The sequence below is a fragment of the Schistocerca serialis genome, chromosome 4 (assembly GCF_023864345.2).
Source record: "Schistocerca serialis cubense isolate TAMUIC-IGC-003099 chromosome 4, iqSchSeri2.2, whole genome shotgun sequence".
Taxonomy (NCBI): domain Eukaryota; kingdom Metazoa; phylum Arthropoda; class Insecta; order Orthoptera; family Acrididae; genus Schistocerca; species Schistocerca serialis.
The window spans coordinates 683,860,918-683,877,419 of NC_064641.1; the positions used below are offsets into that span (position 1 = coordinate 683,860,918).

The following is a 16,502-nucleotide window of genomic DNA, read 5'->3' on the forward strand; positions in this document are numbered from 1 at the left end:
TGTAACTCAGTACTATCTGGGGCTTGAATGTATTAAACAGCTACTTCCCAAAGGCTATGACTTCCTAAAATCATGCCCTGAAATGAGATCCACTCTGTTGACATTTTGCCCACCACACAGACAGACAACAAGAAAGATCCCTTTTCAGCCTTTGTTGTTGTCTATCTTGTTCAAAATGATGTCTGTTTTTGACCTTGTCCACTGGTTTGCACGTTTATTTACCTGTATCACCTATATTAACAACATTTTCCCCCTTTTCCAAACTCTTCCCATTTCCTAAACCTTGCCAATCCTTTATCTTAATCCCTCTTCCTCCCTCTTCAACCTTTTTGCTAGGAGGAGACACTGGGTCCAGCTTGCAAATTTCATTAACCTTTATATGTATGGGTTCTCCTGCTGCTACTTAGTGAGTAGATTATTTTATCTATCTAGTTACATTACTATATATATTAATTTATTACAGTGTGCCTGCAGAAGATATGTCACAGCTGGGGGCGATACCTCTTGGTGCAGAGGAAGGTGGTCTGGCTGTCTAATCTTGGTGCTGCCTGTCTACTCCCCTCATTGTCTGCCATTATCACAGCAGAACATTCCTGGAATATTTTTTGCTAATGCCACATCCCATGCAGAGCTCAGTTGGAAATCGCTGACCTTAGTGACAAGATTGTCATGTATTTTTATTTCCATTGCCTCTTCGATGGCCAAATCCCAGAACAGGGTCCCATGGTACAGCAACTTGGTCTGCTCAAAAACAAATACATGCCCTTCATTGATGTTGTGCTCTGCCACTGCAAACTTGTTTGTTTGGCTAAGGTGAACACTCCTCACATTCTAAACAGTGCTGGGAGATGCACTACTGCATTTGGTTGATGTACTGACTGCCACATTTGCAACTGCTGCTGTAGATGCCAGGTGTTCATAACCCTAGTTGGTCTTTGACTGACCCAAGCATGTTCTTGATTTTAACTACTAAATGGAAAGTGGTTTTTATGTCATGCTTCTCTCTTACTCTCACAATCTCAGCTGTGGATGGCCCTGCATAAGGAAGGAACACTAGGCACTTGATTTCTTCTCAACTGTTTTCTTTCTTCTCCTTGCTCAGCAAGAGAGCATGCCTTATTTGTGTCTCCAAGTAGCCATTCTTGTGAAGGGTTTTGCACAAATCTATAACTCATAGGCAGAGTTTGTTGCATATAGCATGCATCTTGTACCACAGCGATGAGCCCATAATTGCGATGCACTAGATGATGGCAGCTATTGGTGTTTAGGTACAAGTCTATGTGTTTCTTCTTCCTGTAGACGGAATGTTCCAGTGTAGCATCAGGCTTCTTCATCAGAATGTCAAGGAATGGTAGGCATCCATTTTCTTCCACTTCCTTGGTGGAGCTGGCATTGTCATGTATGCTGTTAAGTAGTACAGGAATTCCTGTATATTTTCTTCACAATGCAGCCAAATTACGAACATTCCACCCATGTATCTGTAGAATGTTTTTGGTTTTGGACATGTGGTTTTGAGAGTTCTGCAGGCCAGATTAGATGTAGTGTGTCACAGGTATACTAAAATGAACACATATACAATACATACAAAGAAAACTATACAATATTCACCCAGAATTTGGCAACTTTAATAGCACTGAGTGCTGCAGACGTCAAGTCATTCATGCTACAGCTGGTTGGGCAAGAGTTGCATTTGAAGAGACGCCGGGTTGTCTGCAATTCACTGCATTCGCACGGTGTTGTGTTGACAGTTGGAAGTTCCATTTCAGGAGATTGTCCCCCGATCTTGCGACATTGGTCTGTAGTTTGTTCAAGGGCTTCCAGATGACCCACTTCTCCATGTGTCCAGGTGGCAGAGGTTCTTGTGGTGTCATCCAGTTTGACAGGTGTTCGCATCTTTCCACTTGGTGAGTCAGGTAGCTGCAAGTGATCCTTCTAAGGGTTGTGAAGTTGTTAGGAAACTCTTCCTGGACTTCAGTCTTGGCTTGGCAGGTTGATGTCCAAAGAGTGGATGTGAGGTCACTGTATTTGATTTATGCCTCTCGATGTTAGCGGTGACCTCTCTTCTGATGTCACATGGAGCAATCCCAGAAAGACATTGAATTTTGTCCATGGGGTTTGGCCTTACGCAGCCTGTAACAATCTCACAGCTGTCATTTAAGGCTAAATCAACCTGCTTTGCATGTACTGAATTGTACCACACTGGGCTAGCATACTCTCCTGCAGAATAGCATAAGGCAAGAGGTGTTGTTCTTAATGTTTGTGGATGTTTACCCCAGCACGATCCCGCCAGTTTCTGAAGAAGGCAGTTTCTGGAGGATACTTTCTGCTTCAGCTTCAGGCAATGTTCCTTGTAGGTCAGTGTACGGTCGAGAGCATTATCAAAACAGTTTTACTCTGTCAGTAGTGAAATGACTGTCAAGTAATAACATTCAATCCTGTAGTGGTACTTATATGAAGAGAAACATGACATCAAAGCTGATTAGCTTCATGCTGAGTGTCCAGATGTATCTCTTGAGCACTTTCACAAACTTTGTCGAGTTCTTGTTGGACAGTAATACATGAGAGGTTTCAGTGGCTGTCCCAGGTGTTTCGCTGTCTCATACATTGACGAATTCATAGGGTTCAGTGTCGGATGTGGTGGAATTACACCTTTCTGAATTTTTGGAAAAATGTAAAGCTGTGGTAGTATTGGTGCTCTGAGTTACAGCATTTGACGAATGAGATGGTCTCTCTTATCATAGCTGGTGTAGAATCGTTCTTCACTTGCTTGTATGTTGGATTCTGTGATGGCATCTCAATCTTATGCTAATAGCCATCTGACTGTTAACAGCACTGTTTTGGTCAGCTGCCAGGACAATTGTGTCACTATTCTCAAGGAGGTCTTGGGAGTTTTTAGAGTGATCAGAGCTGACAGATGTCCTTTCTTATGTGAAGTCTGTACCCTTTAAAGAAGTTCATTCAGTGTCTACAGACAGAACAGATTACAGAGTTGCAAGCTTTATATCAGAGCAAAAGGGACTAAAGAGAAAAGTTAACAAAACAGAAACAGATCTCAAGTCATATACAGAATGGCTCTTAGAACATCTTGTTCGAAGTAAAGAGACAGCCACACTCCTTGTGCGGGGGAATATATTTTCTGCTTTCATTTTCAAACATTACATGTGGATAACAAAAGTCGCCATGTAAGAATACAAGCAATGACCAGTACAGCAATAGAAACTTCAGAAATGTCTTACTTGTGAAAAGGTTCACTGTGCAAGAGAGATCAGCGTTCATCAGAGCACTGGAAAGCATTAAGACAAAAACAAAGCATACCATACACTGACATGCTGGATATTAAGAGTCATCGTCCTATTTGGATAAGATCAACCATTCACTTATCAGTTACCATAATGGCAGGAGGTGTGTATTGAACAAACTGTTGTGGAAAAATATAATGAATTCTTACAGCCTTTTATCACTTTCATAAGGAAACTAATTAAAAAAATAGGTTTAATTATAAGAACCAATATGCATAAAGTTGTAATGAGTTCTCAAGGCCTCCATAAAAGAAAGCGTTAGTTGGTTAAGAACAATTTAATGACCAAACTTGTCTATTCCTAACATATTGTACAAATGCTGAAAAAGTGAACACAAATGTACTACACATGGCCATATGTGTGTCCGGCATATAAAATAGAGGGCAAGAGCCAATTCAAAATTATGGGCTCCATCTCATTAATAGGTGGGTCTACTGTTCTGATATGTGGCATACAGTTACTCTTGCATCACAATCATGACACACCAGCGAATGCTTTCTTCTCAATGGTACAAGACCGAATCCATTTAGTGAAGTTACTGCATTTAAAAGGATTTAAAATCATGCAACAGATAGCAGCAAGAACACACTCACTAACACATTCACAAATTTGTTGCTTTAAACTCCCACGACTTAGAACCCAGCACAAAATCGCCTTTCCATCATCGTTCTAAATGAAGGAATGTTTCCTGGATGGACTGATCAAATTTCTCTACTGGGTATTTGCATTGTTTGTTTTGAAATTTAATCAGCAGAGCAGATGAGAAAAATTGGATCACATACGCATCTCATCTGCTCCAATACCCTCAAGCTCCCCTTGCCTCAAGTGTCAAATGGTAAATTTGTTTAATAATTATATTCTGAGGATATGATCAAGGTAAAATACAGAGCAGTGTGATAAAAACAGAGCTTGTTAAAAAAAGCCTGGTAAACAGATCAATACATATATAGAAATGCAGGCTATGAAATTGGACTAAATTAATGCAGTATTAATACTGGACTGGAATCTGATGCTCTTAATAAATGCTGTGACAGAGGTAATTTGAATAAATAATATCTTAGTGAAATGGGTCAGATAGATTATCTACATCATGCCATAAAATCCACTGAAGACAATCAGAGCACAAAGAAATTTAGAAAACTTATGAAGCATCAGAAAAATCTCACAAGAAGCTAAAGGCAATTTTCGTGCAAATTAGAGACTGTAAGAACAACATTGTGGTATCTTACAAAAGCAATTGAAAATGCAGTGTTAAAAACTCCATAAATAGAAAACACAGGGCATTATAACCAGAGACGATGCTAATAATTCAATTTTTTCAACACGCGTTCCTTTAAAAAATAAATAAAAATGGACATTAATGATACACTCATAAACTAAACGTGACTCACGTCACTTAATGGGTTTAGTACATCATGAGTGTAAATTAATTTTTTCTTTACCAGTATGCTGGCAGTTCTGAAAAAGAAACTTTTCTTTTGTGAAAAAATGAATGAAACTACTTCTCTTTGGCATTCAGTTAATACAACTCGTAACTGTGTACTTATTCTTTGACCTTAATGAGTCGTAATTAGTGTAGAGTTAACAGTGAGCAAAAAGAAATGTGTTTCCTCGAAATATTATTTTTAGCTTCACACAGTAAACTGGTTTAGCTTACAAAGTTATTTTGAATTAACAAGGCTTTCAAAAAACGCGCCACAAAATGTCAATACGGCGCGGTGGCAGCTGCGACAACAAATTCATGAAACAAATGCTGTGCGATTTCCGTACAGATGGCACCAGGCGCAGAGTTCATGATTTCGTTATCGTTGCACATGCTGCCACCTATGTACTCAAAATTTTGGTGTGCTACTCGGTTGGTAGTTCGTGTGCAATGTGTATGAAAATTTTGTTTGAATAAAGGGATTTTGTAGTGTTAAGCCGCTGAATCGAGATTTCACAGCGTCATCTGGAGTGATCAAGGTAATACTTCTGCTCTATGTTCGTATGCAGTTCCGTAAATATGTATAACTATCCCTTATTTATGGGTAAATGTCCCTTCTGGAGGATATTAATAATTTTTGTGGATTTTCGGTTAGCTACTTTGTGTAATCGTAGAACTTGACGAAATAAAAGCTAATGCCTTGCTTGTTGTCCTAAGATGTTGTTTACAATGATCAGTTGTTTCATTGGTAGCATCATCAGCTACGTTTGCAAACATAGTTAGTGTGGAATTAAATTAAAATTTATTATGTGATCGTTATAAGCGGCAGATAGTGGATTCGACAACACATGATGAGGCGTTAGTGTCCTGCCCATGTTAATGCGTGGCCAGTGTCAGCTGATAATTTAATCATATTTGGTTCAGTGAGACATCGCGTAGGACACAGTTGTTTGGTTCTCACTTGTGTAAAACTTGTTAAGTTTTCGTTACTGTTATAATTGGTATGTAATTTATCTGTCGCTATTGAAATCTCGTCACTTCATGTGAAGATACACCATGACAATGCGCGCATGGTAGAGGCATTGATTTGCTTACACAGTGTAGCGATAATCGTCCATTTGTTCGTTGAACGCTGTGTACAATTTTCTGATTCTTTTTTAATGAAAAGAGATTGCATATGCATGTTCTTTGAACCTGGAGTAAGGTATAGTGCTATAATTGCAGAAATAGGAAACTATCCAGATTTTCAGAATTTGTGGTGCCTTGCTACCCTTCCAGAAAGTCGTACAAACATCTAATAAGTCGATCCGACTAATTTGGGTGGCTGTTTCAAAATTTTGAATTCTTGTTTGTTTGTAGGTAATCATGCAGTTTATAAAGTGTTTTGAATTATTGGTTTGCGCTTTAGCAAAATTGAAGTAAATTTTCTGTAATACAAGAAATCGGCAAGGTCTCCGAAAAACGGGGGAATTCGAAGGGACCCTTACACTTGGGATGTGAGTAATGTATAGAATAAACGGCCTTCTTTTCGTTTTGCAAATTGGTCAATACCATTACAATCGATAAGAATGTTTCATTTGCATACATGTATCTTTGTATTTGTTGGTAAGACTCGATTTTCGGCATCTAGTATTTTGCATTCATGCTTGTAGAAATCGGAGGAAAGAGGTATTTCTAACTGATGCCTTGCGCCAAGCAGTAATATTAAATAATATTGGATCTTTTTGCAATCCCTACGGATCTGAATAAACATCACTTTCGTCAGGACTTCTTGTTGCTCCTGATAATCCGGTAAGATGGAATGTTGACAAACAGCATGCCGACTATTAAAGATTCATTGTTGTAGTGGTCGACAGTTATTGTCTACCCCACAGCTATAACTGATGGAGCGCCAGCGATGAAAGCATTGTCGTGCTGATGTATGGACAGCTGCTAAGGCACGCGCAGGTACTTCACTTTCTGGATTCTTGCAGAGTCAGTATTAGGGGCTCCTAGGCGGCATAGTCAACGGATAATTTCTTGTAGCGTACGCAATAGTTCAGAGTAGTCAGCCATTTAAATAATAATGATGTACATCAGCCACTGATTCGTGCTCTCAATCCTTATTGAATTTAAAACAGAACACATTCTGCCATGCGCTTACCCAGTGAGGCGGGAAAAATAAAAATATTTGTAAACCGAAACCGCATCATGTCCTATGAGGCGTGCGGCACCAGTCCAATATTAGTTACAAGAAAGCAAAATATAATGTACGTTCGCTATAAGTACACACAGAAGTTGTGAAATCACACACTACCGGTCATCCACCACGAAACTAACCTAACGTGTGGAAAACTGCAATCTAATGGAAGCGTAGTAATTTATCTTCATGATGCCATTAGCAGCCAACAAAAGCAGGCTCTTATTATTTGTATTGGTCATCTGTTTTTTCCAGTATTCGTAGTAGACATAAATATTCATCCTGGCTCTTTTCAGTTCTACAGCACTATGTATTTTTAAAAAATTACTGGTACGTTCGGTATGTCTTTCCTCCGCCCACACGTACTTCCACCACTAGCCACTCCACTATGCCCTCTAACCCCCCCCCCCCCCCCCTCTTGCTCTTGAGCCTTGTTTATTGTTATTGAAAACTAAACCTTCATTGGTAATTGAAGACGCTTAACCTTAGAGGCAGGAAATGTTAAGTTGCTGCCGTACTCCACAAGGTATTCAAAGGAAGTCATTTATAAGGTAGGCATCAATTGCAATTAGATTTCCAATCGTATGTTATGTACCAAATTAAGTACAACATGCCCTGTTCTATACCTTACTGCAATCGTAAATTTTACGAGGGTTTAGTAACCTAAGGTTAAAATGAACGGGTAAATCAGTTGTGATTATTGGTATACGCGGTATGAGACACACATCTGGAGATGCTGAATCTGTGAGGATAGCTTCAGTGGCAGTATTTCAGATAATTTTAATCTGCGAATGGGTAGAATGCAAAGTTTCGGACCATTCTGATTCCGTAGTAGTTCTCTAATCATAATCCATAACACACCTATTTTCTGTAAAACCGACAGCAATCAAGAAAACAAAACGTTTTGTATAAGTAGAAAAAAATAAGAGATCATTTGCCTAATGGTTTACATGCCTTGCTATCGAGCTGAAATTGACTGCAAGGAAAGAAACGAAACCGCACATTTTTATAGCACAGCATTTTCTTTCTCGTTGTCCATTTGAGCAGTGAACTTCCACATTCCTATTTTTTTAAAAAATCTATAGTTTGCCCATCTGAATGTTTGCGTACCACGTAAAAACTTGTAAATTGGTCAAGAATTTTCTGTTTTTTAGAAGTAAATCGGTCTAGTGCGATGGAGATTTTTGGTAACGATATTAAACGACTACTTTTTCTTAGACTGTATGTGGTGTTTAACTAGAGGCAACTGCATAACTCGAAAACGACGCATCGTACGAAAAAGAAAGGGGAAAAAAATTCTAGGTGAAAAGTTGGTAGTGCTACAAATGGACATCACCTAAGGTACCCCTCTCGTGTGATCGAGGTCAGCTTCGTATTTTCAAGTGGGAACCCTCTATTTTTACTGCATACTCGAATTCTACGCAAAAGCGCTGATATTAACAAACATCAAGTGTGCCTGTTTTGGCAATTAAGAAGTGTCACATTTGATTTACGGTGTATCTACATTTCATTAATGATGTAAGTGTAAACTTTTGTGTTCCTGTGGTTGATATGTGTTGGAAATTTACTTAAGCGTTGCACATTTGAAGGTAAAGTGCAATATGGCTAACCGTTTCAATGTCTGGTTAGAAATTACGTTTATCGTGATACAGGAACAGTGACGTGGATGTAATAGTTTCCTGTTCCCATCGAGATCATATCAGTGAGTCCCCTTATCTCTCACCATTGCGGTGAGTATCCATAGGAGCCTGTCAATATCAATTCATGGACATTGTAACTTACTGCAATGGTTGGGGTTCGTACGCATTTCGCCGGTAGCCGCGCAGCAGCCAGCGAGAGTTACCGGCGTTTGGATGGGAGACTCCACAGTCTACCCCGTAGGTAACAGTAAACTACGTTACCATACAAGTAGCGTATTTGTCAGAAATGTAAATGTCTAGCCATTATTTGTGCTTTAGTCACATTTCAACACTAAACATAAATATCAACCGTTAGGACACAAAGGATTCACATCGTAAATGAAATGTAGTCAGATGCGTCATTCTTGTCGCTATGTTATCCCTTACCTTAGGTTTTACCTTCTCAGGTCGTATTTTCCCTCTTTTCCTGCTTTGAGTGTGTTTTTCAGTTTTATTAGGTCTCTCCACATTCGTTCCTTTTACTGTGTGTCAGGGCGCTGATGACCTCGATGTTGAGCGCCCATAAACCCCAACACACACACACACACACAGATGCGTCGCGGTTTAATTGCAATAACAGGCACTCTTGATATTTGTCGATTACAGTGCTATATTCAACGAATGGGAAACAATGTTTTCAGTAAACCGTACTTACTTTTTGGCGTAGAATTCTAATAAGCAATAAAAATGGGGGTTTCCATTTGAAAATACAAAGTTGACCCTGTCCCTGGATGAGGCGTGGTTAGCAGGCTGCCGGTTGTAGCATAGGCGGATCTCCTCTTTACTAATATTAACTTGTCACCTAGAACATTTTCTCGTGCGATATGTTGTTTCCCAGGTATTTAGTTGTCTCAAGTTACAACAAACACCCTGTGTAGCAGTATAGATACCAGCGCTGCTAAGAAACGACTCAAACACCAATGTGCGACGTATGATTAACATTCAGCAAATTAGGAGCGGTTACAGACGAATGGAGCACAAGCGCTATTTCATTTGAAGCCCCCATGAGATTCCGTAAGAGCTTTGGACCCGTAATATACTAGGGTGGCAGTATAGAATTTGTTTCCCGGGTGCTATTATCTGGCTGCTTCAAAGTTACGGATGTCTTCATAAGATAGATTGATCATGCCCGAACAATTACTGCTAATATTGTAGGTAAACCGTAACAAGTATGTGGAAAATTCAGAACCAAAATTTCACAAAAAATTCTTTCAGCTTTGGAAAATGTTAGAATGTACTGACAGAGTATTTCAATTCATCTTAACGAAATCTCTTCTGTTTGCGGACGACACGGTTTTGTTTACTTTTTCTGCTGAACTTGAAAATGTCTTCGGAAAAGGACAATTGAAAATTACCCATATAGGAAGTCCAAAATTAGTTATAGTATGCAGAGAGGAAGACAAAGGTAGATTTCATAGAACCACTTATGTTCACGCCGTAGGGGTAACTAAATACAAGAAGCACAAGGACTCTGTAAGAAATAAACAGGGGAAAGAAAGAGTCCACGTGGGAAACCGAGAAATGGGTGCGAAGTAAATGCTCAGTCTCAAGCGGAAAGCGTAACCGGTATGTGCTGTACTGCCAATTTGGAACCTATAGTCGTGAGAGGTGAATCTAAAATGCGCCAACTGCCGAACATGGGAAGTTGACCAACGGGACATGCAAATAATGAGGGAGACGGAAAACAGATGGATTATGTGAAAGGTAAAAGGTGAGAATGCTGTGTCACTTGCGAAATTGAAATGGTCTTAGTTTAGTGTACTCAACTAATGAGATGAACTTACAAATTCATTCCTGAATTTACCGTGATAATCTAATGGTACGTAGGAAGACTATTATAGGGCACGGGCATAACGAACGCAGATGTTTGAAGACGGTAACGTGGAGACGATCTGAAGTAAAAAAGTCAAATGGTAGGCTATAAGGCAGCTATTAAAACAGAAGCGAAAGGGTATAGGAGATACCATTTAGACTTCGTAAGTGAACGTAAGTGAAATGTTTGAAAACAATAAATGTAAAAAATAAACCTTTGCTCGGTGGATTCTACATTGCATCTGTTAAGATGGCAGGTGACGAAGTAAGTAAACGACAAAGAGAACGTTTCACGAGCGCTCTAACATTTGTTTAAATTTTTGTATAGCTGAAGGTGATAAAACAGGCAGATGAGATGTATAACGCCATTCAAGGCACGGCGGAGGGAAAGACATTTGGAGATAATCGGTGCTTCTGCCAACTGTTAACATTTCTATTGTAAAATGTTAAAAAGACGTTGTTAAAATAATTTGCAGAATACTAATACAGCCATCTTAGTATTTGCCACTGTATCACTATATTGTTTTAGATATTTACATGGTAGCTTCTTTGATACTTGTCTGATGCCCATGTGCTCTTGCGCTCTGAAGAAAATGTAATTGGAAAACTTAGTACTTCTTTTTACGACCATCCTTCTTCCGAAGCGAAATATCCGATTCTAAGACATAGCGCTGTTCGGTCGCTTGTGGTGGTTCTTAATCATTTTCTGCATACCTCCTCTACATCTCTAAGCTGCAAATCTCAGTGAGGTGCACGGCAGGGGGTTCGTCCCACTGTACCCGTTATTAGTTTCTTCCCATTCCATTCACGGATGGAGCGCATTTTGGAAGAATGATTGTCCCAATGCCTCTGCGCATGCAGTAATTTTTCTGATCTTACCCTCACAATTCCAATGTCTAAAGCCGGTTCTGGAAACTTCCAGCTCAATTCCTTCAGTATCTCCGAATACTCTTCCACGGATCAAACTGATACCACTATTCGTTCCGCCCTTCTCTGTATACGTTCAGTATCCCCAGTTACTCCTATTTGGTCGCCCAAGTGGTTTGTGAGCAGTCCCCTTCGTAGCTGATTGCACTTCTCCAGTATTCTACCAATAAAGCGAAGTCTGCCACCTGCTTTACCCAAATGGTTCAAATGGCTCTGAGCACTATGGGACTCAACTGCTGAGGTCATTAGTCCCCTAGAACTTAGAACTAGTTAAACCTAACTAACCTAAGAACGTCACAAACATCCATGCCCGAGGCAGGATTCGAACCTGCGACCGTAGCGGTCTTGCGGTTCCAGACTGCAGCGCCGTTAACCGCACGGCCACTTCGGCCGGCTGCTTTACCCAATACTGAGCCTATGTGATCATACCATTTCATATCCCTACCAAGCAAGGGCGTACCCAGGACCTGATCGGGGGGGGGGGGGGGGGCTGGTCATACTAGTCTCAGGAAACAAGGACTCGAGACAACATACAGCACTTTTTATTAAATAGAACAGTAAACCAGTGAAAAACTGCTTTTAATAAACATTTTGAATACAAGAATGCACTTCTACAATCCGAGAAGAAAACATGCAGCATTTCTTATTAAATAAAACAGTAAACTAGTGAAAAACTGGGAATATCTTCTGGGGGGGGGGGAGCATCTGTCGCCCCCCCCCCCCCCCCCCCCCCCCCCTGCCAATCGCTGGGTACGCCCATGCTACCAAGTGTTACACCCAGGTATTTGTAGAGTTTCCCGATTCCAGCTGCGACTCATCGATATTATAGTTTTTCGTTTTTGAAGTGCACAGTTTACATTTCTAAACATTTAAAACAAGCTGCCAATCTTTGCACCACTTTGAAATATTGTTAAGATCTGACTGAATATTTACGCTGCTTCTTTCAGAGAGTACTTCATCATAGACAACTGCATTATTTGTAAAAGTCTGGAGTTCCTGTTAATATTTTCTGCAAGGCCATTGATAAACAACGTGAACAGCAAGGGCCCCAACATTTGCCTGCGGCACAACTGAAGTTAATTCTGCAGCTGACGATGACTCTCCATCCGAAATTACATGCTGCGTCCATCCTACTAAAAAGTTCTCAATCCAGTAAAAAATTTCACTTGATGCCTCACATGATTGTACATTTGGCAATAGGTGTAGGTGTGGTACTGGGTCAAATGCTTTTCGGTAATAAAGAAATATCGCATGTACCTGTCTGTCTTCACCAAAAAGCTTTCAGTATGTCATTTGCCTCCCCATGAACCATGGACCTTGCTGTTGGTGGGGAGGCTTGCGTGCCTCAGCGATACAGATGGCCGTACCGTAGGTGCAACCACAACGGAGGGGTATCTGTTGAGAGGCCAGACAAACATGTGGTTCCTGAAGAGGGGCAGCAGCCTTTTCAGTAGTTGCAGGGGGATGATTGACTGATCTGGCCTTGTAACATTAACCAAAACGGCCTTGCTGTGCTGGTACTGCGAACGGCTGAAAGCAAGGGGAAACTACAGCCGTAATTTTTCCCGAGGGCATGCAGCTTTACTGTATGATTAAATTATGATGGCGTCCTCTTGGGTAAAATATTGCGGAGGTAAAATAGTCCCCCTTTCGGGTCTCCGGGCGGGGACTACTCAAGGGGAAGTCGTTATCAGGAGAAAGAAAACTGGCGTTCTACGGATCGGAGCGTGGAATGTCAGATCCCTTAATCGGGCAGGTAGGTTAGAAAATTTAAAAAGGGAAATGGATAGGTTAAAGTTATAGTGGGAATTAGTGAAGTTCGGTGGCAGGAGGAACAAGACTTTTGGTCAGGTGATTACAGGGTTATAAATACAAAATCAAATAGGGGTAATGCAGGGGTAATAGGAGTGCGGGTTAGCTACTACAAACAGCATAGTGAACGCATTATTGTGGCCAAGATAGACACAAAGCCCATGCCTACTACAGTAGTACAAGTTTATATGCCAACTAGCTCTGCAGATGGTGAAGAAATTGATGAAATGTATGACGAGATAAAAGAAATTATTCAGGTAGTGAAGGGAAACAAAAATTTAATAGTCATGGGTGACTGGAATTCGTCAGTAGGAAAAGGGAGAGACGGAAACATAGTAGGTGAATATGGATTGGGGGGGAAGAAATGAAAGAGGAACCCGCCTTGTAGAATTTTGCACAGAGCATAAATTAATCATAGCTAACACTTGGTTCAAGAATCATAAAAGAAGGTTGTATACCTGGAAGAATCGTAGAGATACTAAAAGGTATCAGATTATATAATGGTAAGACAAAGATTAAGGAATCAGGTTTTAAATTGTAAGACATTTCCAGGGGCAGATGTGGATTCTGACCACATTGGTTATGAACTGCAGATTGAAACAGAAGAAACTGCAAAAAGGTGGGAATTTAAGGAGATGGGACCTGGATAAACTGAAAGAACCAGAGGTTGTACGGAGTTTCAGGGAGAGCATAAGGGAACGATTGACAGGAATGGGGGATAGAAATACAGTAGAAGAAGAATGGGTATCTCGGAGGGATGAAGTAGTGAAGGCAGCAGAGGATCAAGTAGGTAAAAAGACGAGGGCTAATAGAAATCCTTGGGTAACAGAAGAAATATTGAATTTAATTGATGAAAGGAGAAAGTATAAAAATGCAGTGAATGAAGCAGGCAAAAAGGAATACAAACGTCTCAAAAATGAGATAGACAGGAAGTGCAAAATAGCTAAGCAGGGATGGCTAGAGGACAAATGTAAGGATGTAGAGGCTTGTCTCACTAGGGGTAAGGTAGATACTGCCTACAGAAAAATTAAAGAGACCTTTGGAGAGAAGAGAACCACTTCTATGAATATCAAGAGCTCAGATGGCAACCCAGTTCTAAGCAAAGAAGGGAAGGCAGAAAGGTGGAAGGAGTATATAGAGGGTTTATACAAGGGCGATGTACTTGAGGACAATATTATGGAAATGGAAGAGGATGTAGACGAAGATGAAATGGGAGATAAGATACTGCGTGAAGAGTTTGACAGAGCATTCAAAGACCTGAGTCGAAACAAGGCCCCGGGAGTAGACAACATTCCATTAGAACTACTGATGGCCTTGGGAGAGCCAGTCCTGACAAAACTCTACCATCTGGTGAGCAAGATGTATGAGACAGGCGAAATACCCTCAGACTTCAAGAAGAATATAATAATTCCAATCCCAAAGAAAGCAGGTGTTGACAGATGTGAAAATTACCGAACTGTCAGTTTAATAAGCTACAGCTGCAAAATACTAACGCGAATTCTTTACAGACGAATGGAAAAACTGGTAGAAGCGGACCTCGGGGAAGATCAGTTTGGATTCCGTAGAAATGTTGGAACACGTGAGGCAATACTAACCTTACGACTTATCTTAGAAGAAAGATTAAGGAAAGGCAAACCTACGTTTCTAGCATTTGTAGACTTGGAGAAAGCTTTTGACAATGTTAACTGGAATACTCTTTCAAATTCTGAAGGTGGCAGGGGTAAACTACAGGGAGCGAAAGGCTATTTACAATTTGTACAGAAACCAGATGGCAATTATAAGAGTCGAGGGACATGAAAGGGAAGCAGTGGTTGGGAAAGGAGTGAGACAGGGTTGTAGCCTCTCCCCGATGTTATTCAATCTGTATATTGAGCAAGCAGTAAAGGAAACAAAAGAAAAATTCGGAGTAGGTATTAAAATTCATGGAGAAGAAGCAAAAACTTTGAGGTTCGCCGATGACATTGTAATTCTGTCAGAGACAGCAAAGGACTTGGAAGAACAGTTGAACGGAATGGACAGTGTCTTGAAAGGAGGATATAAGATGAACATCAACAAAAGCAAAACGAGGATAATGGAATGTAGTCAAATTAAATCGGGTGATGCTGAGGGAATTAGATTAGGAAATGAGACACTTAAAGTAGTAAAGGAGTTTTGGTATTTAGGGAGTAAAATAACTGATGATGGTCGAAGTAGAGAGGATATAAAATGTAGACTGGCAATGGCAAGGAAATCGTTTCTGAAGAAGAGAAATTTGTTAACATCGAGTATAGATTTAAGTGTCAGGAAGTCATTTCTGAAAGTATTTGTATGGAGTGTAGCCATGTATGGAAGTGAAACATGGACAGTAACTAGTTTGGACAAGAAGAGAATAGAAGCTTTGGAAATGTGGTGCTACAGAAGAATGCTGAAGGTAAAGTGGGTAGATCACGTAACTAATGAGGAGGTATTAAATAGGATTGGGGAGAAGAGAAGTTTGTGGCACAACTTGACTAGAAGAAGGGATCGGTTGGTAGGACATGCTTTGAGGCATCAAGGGATCACAAATTTAGCATTGGAGGGCAGCGTGGAGGGTAAAAATCGTAGAGGGAGACCAAGAGATGATTACACTAAGCAGATTCAGAAGGATGTAGATTGCAGTAGGTACTGGGAGATGAAGAAGCTTGCACAGGATAGAGTAGCATGGAGAGCTGCATCAAACCAGTCTCTGGACTGAAGACCACAACAACAACAATGTCATTTTTAGTTTTGCTTAGCGATGTTTTCAGAATCCATGCTTTTTCGCATTGATGAGGTCATTCTGTTAAGAGATTCCTGTCCTTGCTTTTTCCCAAGAACTGGGCACAGTTTTTTGTTCGAGCAATCTACAATATAGGTAGAAGAGTGGCTAACGCACCCGCACATTGAATATAGAATCTGACAGGGGTTCCTTCAGGCCCTGGAGCTAATCTGTAAGTAAGGTATGCTACCGCGAGAGCTTGTGGGTTGTTGCATAAGTTCGTATCGTTTTTCCATTAACTTATAATAAACAGAACATGCGTGTAACATACACTTGTTTATTGTTGTTGTTGTCCAGAGACACACTTACTCATCAATAATATATTCTCCTTATCTATTTAAAACAGTGTGCCAACTCTGGGGTAATTTTTCGATTCCGTCACAGTAGAAATCACGTGGTTTTGAGGCGAAGAACTCATGAAGCCATGTTCGGAGCGCATTTTCATCCGGAAAGGAAGTTTCTTGAAGGTTGTTTTATTGAGAACGGAAAAGGTGACTATCTGAGGACGCAGGATCAGGTGAACAAGGTGGGTCCCGAATGACTTCCCAACCCAACTCCTGTGTAGCGTTTTTGTCAGTCTAACTGAATGCGGGCG

At 40.5% G+C, this 16,502-nt stretch overlaps 1 protein-coding gene across 1 annotated transcript in view; it reads left to right on the top strand.

The window, feature by feature from the left end:
- Window positions 1-5,104: 5,104 nt before the first annotated feature.
- Window positions 5,105-16,502, top strand: part of LOC126473174 (dnaJ homolog subfamily B member 6-like) — a 331,554-nt gene continuing 320,156 nt past the window's right edge. Inside the window, exon 1 of the mRNA XM_050100058.1 lies at window positions 5,105-5,261. The gene's annotated coding sequence lies outside the window, so the exon portion shown is untranslated. The remainder of the gene's footprint in view (window positions 5,262-16,502) is intronic.